The sequence below is a fragment of the Chiloscyllium punctatum genome, chromosome 36 (genome assembly GCF_047496795.1).
Source record: "Chiloscyllium punctatum isolate Juve2018m chromosome 36, sChiPun1.3, whole genome shotgun sequence".
NCBI lineage: Eukaryota > Metazoa > Chordata > Chondrichthyes > Orectolobiformes > Hemiscylliidae > Chiloscyllium > Chiloscyllium punctatum.
This window is the reverse complement of record NC_092774.1, coordinates 42,335,666-42,352,909: the sequence shown is the minus strand read 5'-3', so window position 1 is coordinate 42,352,909 and position 17,244 is coordinate 42,335,666.

Here is a 17,244-nt window from a genome sequence, read left to right as displayed (position 1 = left end):
CAGACAGGGGGAGATTGGTGTCAGTGACTATGGGGCTGTTATATCAGACAAGAGGGGATTGGTGTCAGTGACTGTGGGGCTGGTTTACATCCGACAGGAGGGAATTGGTGTCAGTGACTGTGGGACTGGTTTATATCAGACAGGGGGAGATTGGTGTCAATGACTGTGGGGCTGGTTCACATCAGACAGGAGGGGATTGGTGTCAGTGACTGTGTGGCTGGTTTACATCAGACAGGAGGGGATTGGTGTCAGTGACTGTGGGGCTGGTTCAAATCAGATAGGGGCAGATTGGCGTCAGTGACTGTGTGGCTGGTTTATATCAGACAGGTGGGCATTGGAGTCAGGGACTGTGGGTCTGGTTTATATCAGACAGGGGGAGATTGGTGTCAGTGACTGTGGGGCTGGTTTATGTCAGACAGGAGGGGATTGGTGTCAGTGACTGTGGGACTGGTTTATATCAGACAGGGGGAGATTGGTGTCAGGGACTGTGGGGCTGGTATATATCAGACAGGGGGAGATTGGTGTCAGTGACTGTGGGACTGGTTGATATCAGACAGGAGGGGATTGGTGTCAGTGACTGTGTGGCTGGTTTATATCAGACAGGAGGGGATTGGTGTCAGTGACTGTGGTGCCAGTTTATATCAGACAGGAGGGGATTGGTGTCAGTGACTGTGGGGCTGGTTAACATCAGACAGGAGGGGATTGGTGTCTGTGACTGGGGCTGGTTTATATTAGACAGGAGGGGATTTGTGTCAGTGACTGTGGGACTGATTTATATCAGACAGGGGGAGATTGGTGTCTGTGACTGTAGGACTGGTTTATATCAGACAGGAGTGGATTGGTGTCAGTGACTGTTGGGCTGGTGTGTATCAGACAGGAGGAGATTGGTGTCAGTGACTGTGGGGCTGGTTTATATCAGACAGGGGGAGATTGGTGTCAGTGACTGTGGGACTGGATTATATCAGACAGGAGGGAATTGGTGTTAGTGACTGTGGGACTGGTTTATATCGGACCGGGGGAGATTGGTGTCAGTGACTGTGGGGCTGGTGTGTATCAGACAGTGGGAGATTGGTGTCAGTGAGTGTGGGGCTGGTTTATATCAGACAGGAGGAGATGGGTGTCTGTGACTGTAGGACTGGTTTATATCAGACAGGAGGGAATTGGTGTCAGTTACTGTGGGACTGGTTTATATCAGACAGGAGGGGATTGGTGTAAGTGACTGTGGGGCTGGTTTATATCAGACAGGGGGAGATTGGTGACAGTGACTGTGGGACTGGTTTATATCAGACAGGAGGAGATTGGTGTCAGTGACTGTGGGACTGGTTTATATCAGACAGGAGGGGATTGGTGTCAGTGACTGTGGGGCTGGTTTATATCAGACAGGGGGAGATTGGTGACAGTGACTGTGGGACTGGTTTATATCAGACAGGAGCAGATTGGTGTCAGTGACTGTGGAGCTGGTTAAGATCAGACAGGGGGAGATTGGTGTCAGTGACTGTGGGGCTGGTTTATATCAGACAGGAGGGGATTGGTGTCAGTGACTGTGGGACTGGTTTATATCAGACAGGAGGGGATTGGTGTCAGTGACTGTGGGACTGGTTTATATCAGACAGGAGTTGATTGGTGTTAGTGACTGTGGGGCTGGTTTATATCAGACAGGAGGGGATTGGTGTCAGTGACTGTGGGACTTTTATGTCAGACAGGAGCGGATTGGTGTCAGTGACTGTGGAGCTGGTGTATATCAGACAGGGGGAGATTGGTGTCAGTGACTGTGGGGCTGGTTTATGTCAGACAGGAGGGGATTGGTGTCAGTGACTGTGGGGCTGGTTTATATCAGACAGGAGGGGATTGGTGTCAGTGACTGTGGGACTGGTTTATATCAGACAGGAGGGGATTGGTGTCAGTGACTGTGGTGCTAGTTTATATTAGACAGGAGGGGATTGGTGTCACTGACTGTGGAGCTGCCTTATATCAGACAGGGGGAGATTAGTGTCATTGTTGTGGTGCTGGTTTATATCAGACAGGAGGGGATTGGTGTCAGTGATTGTGGGGCTGGTGTATATCAGACAGGAGTGGATTGGTGTCAGTGACTGTGGGGCTGGTTTATATCAGACAGGAGGGGATTGGTGTCAGTGACTGTAGGACTGGTATATATCAGACGGGGGAGATTGGTGTCAGTGACTGTGGGGCTGGTTTATATCAGATAAGAGGGGATTGGTGTCAGTGACTGTGGGGCTGGTTTACATCAGACAGGAGGGGATTGGTGTCAGTGACTGTGGGACTGGTTTACATCAGACAGGGGGAGATTGGTGTCAGTGACTGTGGGGCTGGTTTACATCAGACAGGAGGGGATTGGTGTCTGTGACTGTGGGGCTGGTTTATATTAGACAGGAGGGGATTTGTGTCAGTGACTGTGGGACTGGTTTATATCAGACAGGGGGAGATTGGTGTCTGTGACTGTAGGACTGGTTTATATCAGACAGGAGGGGATTGGTGTCAGTGACTGTTGGGCTGGTGTGTATCAGACAGGAGGAGATTGGTGTAAGTGACTGTGGGGCTGGTTTATATCAGACAGGGGGAGATTGGTGTCAGTGACTGTGGGACTGGATTATATCAGACAGGAGGGGATTGGTGTTAGTGACTGGGGGACTGGTTTATATCGGACCGGGGGAGATTGGTGTCAGTGACTGTGGGGCTGGTGTGTATCAGACAGGGGGAGATTGGTGTCAGTGAGTGTGGGGCTGGTTTATATCAGACAGGAGGAGATTGGTGTCTGTGACTGTGGGACTGGTTTATATCAGACAGGAGGGGATTGGTGTCAGTGACTGTGGGACTGGTTTATATCAGACAGGAGGGGATTGGCGTCAGGGACTGTGGGTCTGGTTTATATCAGAAAGGGGGAGATTGGTGTCAGTGACTGTGGGGCTGGTTTATGTCAGACGGGGGAGATTGGTGTCAGTGACTGTGGGGCTGATTTATATCAGATAAGAGGGGATTGGTGTCAGTGACTGTGGGGCTGGTTTACATCAGACAGGAGGGGATTGGTGTCAGTGACTGTGGGACTGGTTTATATCAGACAGGGGGAGATTGGTGTCAGTGACTGTGGGGCTGGTTTACATCAGTCAGGAGGGGATTGGTGTCTGTGACTGTGGGGCTGGTTTATAATAGACAGGAGGGGATTTGTGTCAGTGACTGTGGGACTGGTTTATATCAGACAGGGGGAGATTGGTGTCTGTGACTGTAGGACTGGTTTATATCAGACAGGAGGGGATTGGTGTCAGTGACTGTTAGGCTGGTCTGTATCAGACAGGAGGAGATTGGTGTCAGTGACTGTGGGGCTGGTTTATATCAGACAGGGGGAGATTGGTGTCAGTGACTGTGGGACTGGATTATATCAGACAGGAGGGGATTGGTGTTAGTGACTGTGGGACTGGTTTATATCGGACCGGGGGAGATTGGTGTCAGTGACTGTGGGGCTGGTGTGTATCAGACAGGGGGAGATTGGTGTCAGTGAGTGTGGGGCTGGTTTATATCAGACAGGAGGAGATTGGTGTCTGTGACTGTGGTGCTAGTTTATATCAGACAGGAGGGGATTGGTGTCACTGACTGTGGAGCTGCCTTATATCAGACAGGGGGAGATTACTGTCATTGTTGTGGTGCTGGTTTATATCAGACAGGAGGGGATTGGTGTCAGTGATTGTGGGGCTGGTGTATATCAGACAGGAGGGGATTGGTGTCAGTGACTGTGGGGCTGGTTTACATCAGACAGGAGGGGATTGGTGTCAGTGACTGTGGGACTGGTTTATATCAGACAGGGGGAGATTGGCGTCAGTGACTGTGGGGCTGGTTTATATCAGCCAGAGAGAGATTGGTGTCAGTGACTGTGGGGCTGGTTTATATCAGACAGAAGGAGATTGGTGTCAGTGACTGTGGGACTCGTTTATATCAGACAGGAGGGGATTGGTGTCAGTGACTGAGGGACTGGTTTATATCAGACAGGAGGGGATTGGTGTCAGTGACTGTGGGACTGGTTTATATCAGACAGGAGGGGATTGGTGTCATTGACTGTGGGACTGGTTTATATCAGACAGGAGGGGATTGGTGTTAGTGACTGTGGGGCTGCTTTATATCAGACAGGGGGAGATTGCTGACAGTGACTGTGGGACTGGTTTATATCAGACGCGGGGAGATTGGTGTCAGTGACTGTTGGGCTGGTTTATGTCAGACAGGAGGGGATTGGTGTCAGTGACTGTGGAGCTGGTGTATATCAGACAGGGGGAGATTGGTGTTAGTGACTGTGGGGCTGGTTTATATCAGACAGGAGGGGATTGGTGTCAGTGACTGTGGGACTGGTTTATATCAGACAGGAGGGGATTGGTGTCAGTGACTGTGGGACTGGTTTATATCAGACAGGAGGGGATTGGTGTTAGTGACTGTGGGGCTGGTTTATATCAGACAGGGGGAGATTGGTGACAGTGACTGTGGGACTAGTTTATATCAGACACGGGGAGATTGGTGTCAGTGACTGTGGGGCTGGTTTATGTCAGACAGGAGGGGATTGGGGTCAGTGACTGTTGGGCTGGTTTATGTCAGACAGGAGGGGATTGGTGTCAGTGACTGTGGAGCTGGTGTATATCAGACAGGGGGAGATTGGTGTCAGTGACTGTGGGGCTGGTTTATATCAGACAGGAGGGGATTGGTGTCAGTGACTGTGGGACTGGTTTATATCAGACAGGAGGGGATTGGTGTCAGTGACTGTGGGACTGGTTTATATCAGACAGGAGGGGATTGCTGTTAGTGACTGTGGGGCTGGTTTATATCAGACAGGAGGGGATTGCTGTTAGTGACTGTGGGGCTGGTTTATATCAGACAGGGGGAGAATGGTGACAGTGACTGTGGGACTTTTATATCAGACAGGAGCGGATTGGTGTCAGTGACTGTGGAGCTGGTGTATATCAGACAGGGGGAGATTGGTGTCAGTGACTGTGGGGCTTGTTTATGTCAGACAGGAGGGGATAGGTGTCAGTGACTGTTGGGCTGGTTTATGTCAGACAGGAGGGGATTGGTGTCAGTGACTGTGGGACTGGTTTATGTCAGACAGGAGGGGATTGGTGTCACTGACTGTGGAGCTGCCTTATATCAGACAGGGGGAGATTAGTGTCATTGTTGTGGTGCTGGTTTATATCAGACAGGAGGGGATTGGTGTCAGTGATTGTGGGGCTGGTGTATATCAGACAGGAGGGGATTGGTGTCAGTGACTGTGGGGCTGGTTGACATCAGACAGGAGGGGATTGGTGTCAGTGACTGTGGGACTGGTTTATATCAGACAGGGGGAGATTGGCGTCAGTGAATGTGGGGCTGGTTTATATCAGCCAGAGAGAGATTGGTGTCAGTGACTGTGGGGCTGGTTTATATCCGACAGGAGGAGATTGGTGTCAGTGACTGTGGGGCTGGTTTATATCAGACAGGAGGGGATTGGTGTCAGTGACTGTGGGACTGGTTTATATCAGACAGGGGGAGATTGGTGTCAGTGACTGTGGGGCTGGTTTACATCAGACAGAGGGGATTGGTGTCAGTGATTGTGGGGCTGGTTTATATCTCACAGGAGGGGATTGGTGTCAGTGACTGTGGGATTGGTTTATATCAGACAGGGGGAGATTGGTGTCAGTGACTGTGGGGCTGGTTTACATCAGACAGGAGGGGATTGGTGTCTGTGACTGTGGGGCTTGTTTATATTAGACAGGAGGGGATTTGTGTCACTGACTGTGGGACTGGTTTATATCAGACAGGGGGAGATTGGTGTCTGTGACTGTAGGACTGGTTTATATCGGACCGGGGGAGATTGGTGTCAGTGACTGTGGGGCTGGTGTGTATCAGACAGGGGGAGATTGGTGTCTGTGACTGTGGGACTGGTTTATATCAGACAGGAGGGGATTGGTGTCAGTGACTGTGGGACTGGTTTATATCAGACAGGAGGGGATTGGTGTCAGTGACTGTGGGACTGGTTTATATCAGACAGGAGGGCATTGGTGTCAGTGACTGTGGGACTGGTTTATATCAGACAGGAGGGGATTGGTGAAAGTGACTGTGGGGCTGGTTTATATCAGACAGGGGGAGATTGGTGACAGTGACTGTGGGACTGGTTTATATCAGACAGGGGGAGATTGGTGTCAGTGACTGTGGGGCTGGTTTATGTCAGACAGGAGGGGATTGGTGTCAGTGACTGTTGGGCTGGTTTATGTCAGACAGGAGGGGATTGCTGTCAGTGACTGGGAGCTGGTGTATATCAGACAGGGGGAGATTGGTGTCAGTGACTGTGGGGCTGGTTTATATCAGACAGGAGGGGATTGGTGTCAGTGACTGTGGGACTGGTTTATATCAGACAGGGGGAGATTGGTGACAGTGACTGTGGGACTGGTTTATATCAGACAGGACGAGATTGGTGTCAGTGACTGTGGGACTGGTTTATATCAGACAGGAGGGGATTGGTGTCAGTGACTGTGGGGCTGATTTATGTCAGACATGGGGAGATTGGCGTCAGTGACTGTGGGACTGGTTTATATCAGACAGGGGCAGATTGGCGTCAGTGACTGTGGGGCTGGTTTATATCAGACAGGGAGAGATTGGTGTCAGTGACTGTGGGGCTTGTTTATATCAGACAGGAGTGAATTGGTGTCAGTGACTGTGGGACTGGTTTATATCAGACAGGGGGAGATTGGTGTCAGTGACTGTGGGGCTGGTTTACATCAGACTGGAGGGGATTGGTGTCAGTGACTGTGGGGCTGGTTTATATCAGACAGGGGCAGATTGGCGTCAGTGACTGTGGGGCTGGTTTATATCAGACAGGAGGGGATTGGTGTCAGTGACTGTAGGACTGGTTTATATCAGACAGGGGGAGATTGGCGTCAGTGACTGTGGGACTGGTTTATATCAGACAGGGGGAGATTGGTGTCAGTATCTGTGGGGCTTTTATATCAGACAAGAGGGGATTGGTGTCAGTGACTGTGGGGCTGCTTTACATCAGACAAGAGGGAATTGGTGTCAGTGACTGTGGGACTGGTTTATATCAGACAGGGGGAGATTGGTGTCAGTGACTGTGTGGCTGGTTTACATCACACAGGAGGGGATTGGTGTCAGTGACTGTGGGACTGGTTTATATCAGACAGGGGGAGATTGGTGTCAGTGACTGTGGGGCTGGTTTATATCTGACAGGGGCAGATTGGTGTCAGTGACTGTGGGTCTGGTTTATATCAGACAGGGGGAGATTGGTGTCGGTGACTGTGGGGCTGGTTTATATGAGACAGGAGGGGATTGGTGTCAGTGATTGTGGGGCTGGTTCATATCAGACAGGGGGAGATTGGTGTCAGTGACTGTGGGGCTGGTTTATATCAGACAGGGGGAAATTGGTGTCAGTGACTGTGGGGCTGGTTCATATCAGACAGGGGGAGATTGGTGTCAGTGACTGTGGGGCTGGTGTATACCAGACAGGAGGGGATTGGTGTCAGTGACTGTGGAACTGGTTTATATCAGACAGGGGGAGATTGGTGTAAATGACTGTGGGGATGGTTTACATCAGACAGGAGGGGATTGGTGTCAGTGACTGTGGGGCTGGTTTATATCAGACAGGGGCAGATTGGCGTCGGTGACTGTGGGGCTGGTTTATATGAGACAGGAGGGGATTGGTGTCAGTGACTGTAGGACTGGTTTATATCAGACAGGGGGAGATTGGCGCCAGTGACTATGGGACTGGTTTATATCAGACAGGGGGAGATTGGTGTCAGTGACTGTGGGGCTGTTATATCAGACAAGTGGGGATTGGTGTCAGTGACTGTGGGGCTGGTTTACATCCGACAGGAGGGAATTGGTGTCAGTGACTGTGGGACTGGTTTATATCAGACAGGGGGAGATTGGTGTCAATGACTGTGGGGCTGGTTCACATCAGACAGGAGGGGATTGGTGTCAGTGACTGTGTGGCTGGTTTACATCAGACAGGAGGGGATTGGTGTCAGTGACTGTGGGGCTGGTTGAAATCAGACAGGGGCAGATTGGCGTCAGTGACTGTGTGGCTGGTTTATATCAGACAGGGGCAGATTGGCGTCAGTGACTGTGGGACTGGTTTATATCAGACAGGGGGAGATTGGTGTCAGTGACTGTGGGGCTGGTTTATATCAGACAGGAGGGGATTGGTGTCAGGGATTGTGGGTCTGGTTTATATCAGACAGGGGGAGATTGGTGTCAGTGACTGTGGGGCTGGTTTATGTCAGACAGGAGGGGATTGGTGTCAGTGACTGTGGGGCTGGTTTATATCAGACAGGAGGGGATTGGTGTCAGTGACTGTGGGACTGGTTTGTATCAGACAGGGGGAGATTGGTGTCAGTGACTGTGGGGCTGGTTGATATCAGACAGGAGGGGATTGGTGTCAGTGACTGTGGGGCTGGTTTATATCAGACAGGAGGGGATTGGTGTCAGTTATTTTGGGGCTGGTGTATATCAGACTGGGGGAGATTGGTGTCAGTGACTGTGGGGCTGGTTTATATCCGACAGGAGGGGATTGGTGTCAGTGACTGTGGGACTGGTTTATATCCGACAGGAGGGGATTGGTGTCAGGGACTGTGGGGCCGGTTTTATATCAGATAGGGGGAGATTGGTGTCAGTGACTGTGAGGCTGGTTTATATCAGACAGGGGGTGATTGGTGTCAGTGACTGTGGGGCCGGTTTATATCAGACAGGGGGAGATTGGTGTCAGTGACTGTGGTGCCAGTTTATATCAGACAGGAGGGGATTGGTGTCAGTGACTGTGGGGCTGGTTAACATCAGACAGGAGGGGATTAGTGTCTGTGACTGGGGCTGGTTTATATTAGACTGGAGGGGATTTGTGTCAGTGACTGTGGGACTGGTTTATATCAGACAGGGGGAGATTGGTGTCTGTGACTGTAGGACTGGTTTATATCAGACAGGAGTGGATTGGTGTCAGTGACTGTTGGGCTGATGTGTATCAGACAGGAGAAGATTGGTGTCAGTGACTGTGGGGCTGGTTTATATCAGACAGGGGGAGATTGGTGTCAGTGACTGTGGGACTGGATTATATCAGACAGGAGGGAATTGGTGTTAGTGACTGTGGAGCTGGTGTGTATCAGACAGGGGGAGATTGGTGTCAGTGACTGTGGTGCTGGTGTATATCAGACAGGAGGAGATTGGTGTCTGTGACTGTAGGACTGGTTTATATCAGACAGGAGGGAATTGGTGTCAGTGACTGTGGGACTGGTTTATATCAGACAGGAGGGGATTGGTGTCAGTGACTGTGGGACTGGTTTATATCAGACAGGAGGGGATTGGTGTAAGTGACTGTGGGGCTGGTTTATATCAGACAGGAGGGGATTGGTGTCAGTGACTGTGGGGCTGGTTTATATCAGATAGGGGGAGATTGGTGTCAGTGACTGTGGGGCTGGTTTATATCAGACAGGAGGGGATTGGTGTCAGTGACTGTGGGACTGGTTTATATCAGACAGGAGGGGATTGGTGTCAGTGACTGTGGGACTGGTTTATATCAGACAGGAGGGGATTGGTGTCAGTGACTGTGGGACTTTTATGTCAGACAGGAGCGGATTGGTGTCAGTGACTGTGGAGCTGGTGTATATCAGACGGGGAGATTGGTGTCAGTGACTGTGGGGCTGGTTTATGTCAGACAGGAGGGGTTAGGTGTCAGTGACTGTTGGGCTGGTATATGTCAGACAGGAGGGGATTGGTGTCAGTGACTGTGGGGCTGGTTAACATCAGACAGGAGGGGATTAGTGTCTGTGACTGGGGCTGGTTTATATTAGACAGGAGGGGATTTGTGTCAGTGACTGTGGGACTGGTTTATATCAGACAGGAGTGGTTTGGTGTCAGTGACTGTTGGGCTGGTGTGTATCAGACAGGAGAAGATTGGTGTCAGTGACTGTGGGGCTGGTTTATATCAGACAGGGGGAGATTGGTGTCAGTGACTGTGGGACTGGATTATATCAGACAGGAGGGGATTGCTGTTAGTGACTGTGGGGCTGGTTTATATCAGACAGGGGGAGAATGGTGACAGTGACTGTGGGACTTTTATATCAGACAGGAGCGGATTGGTGTCAGTGACTGTGGAGCTGGTGTATATCAGACAGGGGGAGATTGGTGTCAGTGACTGTGGGGCTTGTTTATGTCAGACAGGAGGGGATTGGTGTCAGTGACTGTTGGGCTGGTTTATGTCAGACAGGAGGGGATTGGTGTCAGTGACTGTGGGACTGGTTTATGTCAGACAGGAGGGGATTGGTGTCACTGACTGTGGAGCTGCCTTATATCAGACAGGGGGAGATTAGTGTCATTGTTGTGGTGCTGGTTTATATCAGACAGGAGGGGATTGGTGTCAGTGATTGTGGGGCTGGTGTATATCAGACAGGAGGGGATTGGTGTCAGTGACTGTGGGGCTGGTTGACATCAGACAGGAGGGGATTGGTGTCAGTGACTGTGGGACTGGTTTATATCAGACAGGGGGAGATTGGCGTCAGTGAATGTGGGGCTGGTTTATATCAGCCAGAGAGAGATTGGTGTCAGTGACTGTGGGGCTGGTTTATATCCGACAGGAGGAGATTGGTGTCAGTGACTGTGGGGCTGGTTTATATCAGACAGGAGGGGATTGGTGTCAGTGACTGTGGGACTGGTTTATATCAGACAGGGGGAGATTGGTGTCAGTGACTGTGGGGCTGGTTTACATCAGACAGAGGGGATTGGTGTCAGTGATTGTGGGGCTGGTTTATATCAGACAGGAGGGGATTGGTGTCAGTGACTGTGGGACTGGTTTATATCAGACAGGGGGAGATTGGTGTCAGTGACTGTGGGGCTGGTTTACATCAGACAGGAGGGGATTGGTGTCTGTGACTGTGGGGCTTGTTTATATTAGACAGGAGGGGATTTGTGTCACTGACTGTGGGACTGGTTTATATCAGACAGGGGGAGATTGGTGTCTGTGACTGTAGGACTGGTTTATATCGGACCGGGGGAGATTGGTGTCAGTGACTGTGGGGCTGGTGTGTATCAGACAGGGGGAGATTGGTGTCTGTGACTGTGGGACTGGTTTATATCAGACAGGAGGGGATTGGTGTCAGTGACTGTGGGACTGGTTTATATCAGACAGGAGGGGATTGGTGTCAGTGACTGTGGGACTGGTTTATATCAGACAGGAGGGGATTGGTGTCAGTGACTGTGGGACTGGTTTATATCAGACAGGAGGGGATTGGTGAAAGTGACTGTGGGGCTGGTTTATATCAGACAGGGGGAGATTGGTGACAGTGACTGTGGGACTGGTTTATATCAGACAGGGGGAGATTGGTGTCAGTGACTGTGGGGCTGGTTTATGTCAGACAGGAGGGGATTGGTGTCAGTGACTGTTGGGCTGGTTTATGTCAGACAGGAGGGGATTGCTGTCAGTGACTGGGAGCTGGTGTATATCAGACAGGGGGAGATTGGTGTCAGTGACTGTGGGGCTGGTTTATATCAGACAGGAGGGGATTGGTGTCAGTGACTGTGGGACTGGTTTATATCAGACAGGGGGAGATTGGTGACAGTGACTGTGGGACTGGTTTATATCAGACAGGACGAGATTGGTGTCAGTGACTGTGGGACTGGTTTATATCAGACAGGAGGGGATTGGTGTCAGTGACTGTGGGGCTGATTTATGTCAGACATGGGGAGATTGGCGTCAGTGACTGTGGGACTGGTTTATATCAGACAGGGGCAGATTGGCGTCAGTGACTGTGGGGCTGGTTTATATCAGACAGGGAGAGATTGGTGTCAGTGACTGTGGGGCTTGTTTATATCAGACAGGAGTGAATTGGTGTCAGTGACTGTGGGACTGGTTTATATCAGACAGGGGGAGATTGGTGTCAGTGACTGTGGGGCTGGTTTACATCAGACTGGAGGGGATTGGTGTCAGTGACTGTGGGGCTGGTTTATATCAGACAGGGGCAGATTGGCGTCAGTGACTGTGGGGCTGGTTTATATCAGACAGGAGGGGATTGGTGTCAGTGACTGTAGGACTGGTTTATATCAGACAGGGGGAGATTGGCGTCAGTGACTGTGGGACTGGTTTATATCAGACAGGGGGAGATTGGTGTCAGTATCTGTGGGGCTTTTATATCAGACAAGAGGGGATTGGTGCCAGTGACTGTGGGGCTGCTTTACATCAGACAAGAGGGAATTGGTGTCAGTGACTGTGGGACTGGTTTATATCAGACAGGGGGAGATTGGTGTCAGTGACTGTGTGGCTGGTTTACATCACACAGGAGGGGATTGGTGTCAGTGACTGTGGGACTGGTTTATATCAGACAGGGGGAGATTGGTGTCAGTGACTGTGGGGCTGGTTCATATCAGACAGGGGGAGATTGGTGTCAGTGACTGTGGGGCTGGTGTATACCAGACAGGAGGGGATTGGTGTCAGTGACTGTGGGACTGGTTTATATCAGACAGGGGGAGATTGGTGTAAATGACTGTGGGGATGGTTTACATCAGACAGGAGGGGATTGGTGTCAGTGACTGTGGGGCTGGTTTATATCAGACAGGGGCAGATTGGCGTCGGTGACTGTGGGGCTGGTTTATATCAGACAGGAGGGGATTGGTGTCAGTGACTGTAGGACTGGTTTATATCAGACAGGGGGAGATTGGCGCCAGTGACTATGGGACTGGTTTATATCAGACAGGGGGAGATTGGTGTCAGTGACTGTGGGGCTGTTATATCAGACAGAGGGGATTGGTGTCAGTGACTGTGGGGCTGGTTTACATCCGACAGGAGGGAATTGGTGTCAGTGACTGTGGGACTGGTTTATATCAGACAGGGGGAGATTGGTGTCAATGACTGTGGGGCTGGTTCACATCAGACAGGAGGGGATTGGTGTCAGTGACTGTGTGGCTGGTTTACATCAGACAGGAGGGGATTGGTGTCAGTGACTGTGGGGCTGGTTGAAATCAGACAGGGGCAGATTGGCGTCAGTGACTGTGGGACTGGTTTATATCAGACAGGGGCCGATTGGTGTCAGTGACTGTGTGGCTGGTTTATATCAGACAGGGGCAGATTGGCGTCAGTGACTGTGGGACTGGTTTATATCAGACAGGGGGAGATTGGTGTCAGTGACTGTGGGGCTGGTTTATATCAGACAGGAGGGGATTGGTGTCAGGGACTGTGGGTCTGGTTTATATCAGACAGGGGGAGATTGGTGTCAGTGACTGTGGGGCTGGTTTATGTCAGACAGGAGGGGATTGGTGTCAGTGACTGTGGGGCTGGTTTATATCAGACAGGAGGGGATTGGTGTCAGTGACTGTGGGACTGGTTTGTATCAGACAGGGGGAGATTGGTGTCAGTGACTGTGGGGCTGGTTGATATCAGACGGGAGGGGATTGGTGTCAGTTATTTTGGGGCTGGTGTATATCAGACTGGGGGAGATTGGTGTCAGTGACTGTGGGGCTGGTTTATATCCGACAGGAGGGGATTGGTGTCAGGGACTGTGGGGCCGGTTTTATATCAGATAGGGGGAGATTGGTGTCAGTGACTGTGAGGCTGGTTTATATCAGACAGGGGGTGATTGGTGTCAGTGACTGTGGGGCCGGTTTATATCAGACAGGGGGAGATTGGTGTCAGTGACTGTGGTGCCAGTTTATATCAGACAGGAGGGGATTGGTGTCAGTGACTGTGGGGCTGGTTAACATCAGACAGGAGGGGATTAGTGTCTGTGACTGGGGCTGGTTTATATTAGACTGGAGGGGATTTGTGTCAGTGACTGTGGGACTGGTTTATATCAGACAGGGGGAGATTGGTGTCTGTGACTGTAGGACTGGTTTATATCAGACAGGAGTGGATTGGTGTCAGTGACTGTTGGGCTGGTGTGTATCAGACAGGAGAAGATTGGTGTCAGTGACTGTGGGGCTGGTTTATATCAGACAGGGGGAGATTGGTGTCAGTGACTGTGGGACTGGATTATATCAGACAGGAGGGAATTGGTGTTAGTGACTGTGGAGCTGGTGTGTATCAGACAGGGGGAGATTGGTGTCAGTGACTGTGGGGCTGGTGTATATCAGACAGGAGGAGATTGGTGTCTGTGACTGTAGGACTGGTTTATATCAGACAGGAGGGAATTGGTGTCAGTGACTGTGGGACTGGTTTATATCAGACAGGAGGGGATTGGTGTCAGTGACTGTGGGACTGGTTTATATCAGACAGGAGGGGATTGGTGTAAGTGACTGTGGGGCTGGTTTATATCAGACAGGAGGGGATTGGTGTCAGTGACTGTGGGGCTGGTTTATATCAGATAGGGGGAGATTGGTGTCAGTGACTGTGGGGCTGGTTTATATCAGACAGGAGGGGATTGGTGTCAGTGACTGTGGGACTGGTTTATATCAGACAGGAGGGGATTGGTGTCAGTGACTGTGGGACTGGTTTATATCAGACAGGAGGGGATTGGTGTCAGTGACTGTGGGACTTTTATGTCAGACAGGAGCGGATTGGTGTCAGTGACTGTGGAGCTGGTGTATATCAGACGGGGAGATTGGTGTCAGTGACTGTGGGGCTGGTTTATGTCAGACAGGAGGGGTTAGGTGTCAGTGACTGTTGGGCTGGTATATGTCAGACAGGAGGGGATTGGTGTCAGTGACTGTGGGGCTGGTTAACATCAGACAGGAGGGGATTAGTGTCTGTGACTGGGGCTGGTTTATATTAGACAGGAGGGGATTTGTGTCAGTGACTGTGGGACTGGTTTATATCAGACAGGAGTGGTTTGGTGTCAGTGACTGTTGGGCTGGTGTGTATCAGACAGGAGAAGATTGGTGTCAGTGACTGTGGGGCTGGTTTATATCAGACAGGGGGAGATTGGTGTCAGTGACTGTGGGACTGGATTATATCAGACAGGAGGGAATTGGTGTTAGTGACTGTGGGACTGGTTTATATCAGACAGGAGGGGATTGGTGTCAGTGACTGTGGGACTGGTTTATATCAGACAGGAGGGGATTGGTGTAAGTGACTGTGGGGCTGGTTTATATCAGACAGGAGGGGATTGGTGTCAGTGACTGTGGGGCTGGTTTATATCAGACAGGGAGAGATTGGTGTCAGTGACTGTGGGGCTGGTTTATGTCAGACAGGAGGGGATTGGTGTCAGTGACTGTGGGACTGGTTTATAACAGACAGGAGGGGATTGGTGTCAGCGACAGTAGGACTGGTTTATATCAGACGGGGGAGATTGGTGTCAGTGACTGTGGGGCTGGTTTATATCAGATAAGAGGGGATTGGTGTCAGTGACTGTTGGGCTGGTGTGTATCAGACAGGAGGAGATTGGTGTCAGTGACTGTGGGGCTGGTTTATATCAGACAGGGGGAGATTGGTGTCAGTGACTGTGGGACTGGATTATATCAGACAGGAGGGGATTGGTGTTAGTGACTGGGGGACTGGTTTATATCGGACCGGGTGGGATTGGTGTCAGTGACTGTGGGGCTGGTGTGTATCAGACAGGGGGAGATCGGTGTCAGTGACTGTGGGGCTGGTGTGTAACAGACAGGGGGAGATTGGTGTCAGTGAGTGTGGGGCTGGTTTATATCAGACAGGAGGAGATTGGTGTCTGTGACTGTGGGACTGGTTTATATCAGACTGGAGGGGATTGGTGTCAGTGACTGTGGGACTGGTTTATATCAGACAGGAGGGGATTGGCGTCAGTGACTGTGGGGCTGGTTTATATCATACAGGAGGGGATTGGTGTCAGTGACTGTAGGACTGGTTTATATCAGACGGGGGAGATTGGTGTCAGTGACTGTGGGGCTGGTTTATATCAGATAAGAGGGGATTGGTGTCAGTGACTGTGGGGCTGGTTTATATCAGACAGGAGGGGATTGGTGTCAGTGACTGTGGGACTGGTTTATATCAGACAGGGGGAGATTGGTGTCAGTGACTGTGGGGCTGGTTTACATCAGTCAGGAGGGGATTGGTGTCTGTGACTGTGGGGCTGGTTTATATCAGACAGGAGGGGATTGGTGTCAGTGACTGTGGGACTGGTTTATATCAGACAGGAGGGGATTGGTGTCACTGACTGTGGGACTGGTTTATATCAGACAGGGGGAGATTGGTGTCTGTGACTGTAGGACTTGTTTATATCAGACAGGAGGGGATTGGTGTCAGTGACTGTTGGGCTGGTGTGTATCAGACAGGGGGAGATTGGTGTCAGTGACTGTGGGACTGGATTATATCAGACAGCAGGGTATTGGTGTTAGTGACTGTGGGACTGGTTTATATCAGACAGGGGGAGATTGGTGTCAGTGACTGTGGGACTGGTTTATATCAGACAGGGGGAGATTGGTGTCAGTGACTGTGGGACTGGATTATATCAGACAGCAGGGTATTGGTGTTAGTGACTGTGGGACTGGTTTATATCGGACCGGGGGAGATTGGTGTCAGTGACTGTGGGGCTGGTGTGTATCAGACAGGGGGAGATTGGTGTCAGTGAGTGTGGGGCTGGTTTATATCAGACAGGAGGAGATTGGTGTCTGTGACTGTGGGACTGGTTTATATCAGACAGGAGGGGATTGGTGTCAGTGACTGTGGGGTTGGTTTATATCAGACAGGAGGAGATTGGTGTCTGTGACTGTGGGACTGGTTTATATCAGACAGGAGGGGATTGGTGTCAGTGACTGTGGGACTGGTTTATATTAGACAGGACGGGATTGGTGTCAGTGACTGTGGGGCTGGTTTATATCAGACAGGAGGGGATTGGTGTTAGTGACTGTGGGGCTGGTTTATATCAGACAGGGGGAGATTGGTGACAGTGACTGTGGGACTGGTTTATATCAGACACGGGGAGATTGGTGTCAGTGACTGTGGGGCTGGTTGATGTCAGACAGGAGGGGATTGGTGTCAGTGACTGTGGAGCTGGTGTATATCAGACAGGGGGAGATTGGTGTCAGTGACTGTGGGGCTGGTTTATATCAGACAGGAGGGGATTGGTGTCAGTGACTGTGGGACTGGTTTATATCAGACAGGAGGGGATTGGTGTCAGTGACTGTGGGACTGGTTTATATCAGACAGGAGGGGATTGGTGTTAGTGACTGTGGGGCTGGTTTATATCAGACAGGAGGGGATTGCTGTTAGTGACTGTGGGGCTGGTTTATATCAGACAGGGGGAGAATGGTGACAGTGACTGTGGGACTTTTATATCAGACAGGAGCGGATTGGTGTCAGTGACTGTGGAGCTGGTG